The sequence below is a fragment of the Sinocyclocheilus anshuiensis genome, unplaced genomic scaffold, assembly GCF_001515605.1.
Source record: "Sinocyclocheilus anshuiensis isolate Anshui unplaced genomic scaffold, SAMN03320099.WGS_v1.1 scaffold288, whole genome shotgun sequence".
Taxonomy (NCBI): domain Eukaryota; kingdom Metazoa; phylum Chordata; class Actinopteri; order Cypriniformes; family Cyprinidae; genus Sinocyclocheilus; species Sinocyclocheilus anshuiensis.
The window spans coordinates 659328-660049 of record NW_015558570.1 but is presented as its reverse complement, the minus strand read 5'-3'; the positions used below and the strand labels follow the sequence as shown (position 1 = coordinate 660049).

The 722-nt window shown below is 41.1% G+C and overlaps 1 protein-coding gene across 1 annotated transcript in view; it reads left to right on the top strand.

The window, feature by feature from the left end:
* LOC107679591 (transmembrane and TPR repeat-containing protein 3-like) overlaps nucleotides 1-722 on the top strand; it is a 30781-nt gene that overhangs the window by 9286 nt on the left and 20773 nt on the right. The gene's annotated exons all lie outside the window — the stretch shown is intronic.

Below are 722 nucleotides of genomic sequence, written 5' to 3'. Positions count from 1 at the left end.
AAATGGATAGTTCACCCAAAAATGAAAGTTCTGTCATTAATTACTCACCCTCCTGTCGTTCCAGACCCGTAAGACCTTCGTTCATCTTCGGAACACAAATTAGGATATTTTTGATGGGATCTGAGAGCTCTCTGACCCGCCCATAGACAGCAAGGGTCCTTACACGATCAAGGTCCAGAAACGTAGCAAGGAGATCTGTAAAATAATTCATGTGACATCAGGGGTTCAACCGTAATTTTATGAAGCTACGAGAATACTTTTTGAGCGCAAAAGAAAAAAAAGAAAAAACAATTTGTCTCCTCCGCATCACCCTAGCGCCATTTTGGAGAGTATCCACTGAACGTAAATTGCGTATGCTGTTTTGTGTCAGCTGTGCCACGCGGATACGCTGTTTACGTCGTTTACACTTTGATTTGAACGAAAACAACGTATCTGCGTGGCGAGACGAATTGTTGAATAAAGTCGTTATTTTTTTTTCTTTTGCGCACAAAAAGTATTCTCGTAGCTTTGTAAAATTACGGTTGAACCCCTGATGTCACATGAATTATTTTACCGATGTCCTTGCTACATTTCTGGACCTTGATCGTGTAAGGACCCTTGCTGTCTATGGGACGGTCAGAGAGCTGTCAGAATGCATCAAAAATATCTTAATTTGTGTTCCGAAGATGAACGAAGGTCTTACGGGTTTGAAACGACATGAGGGTGAGTAATTAATGACAGAA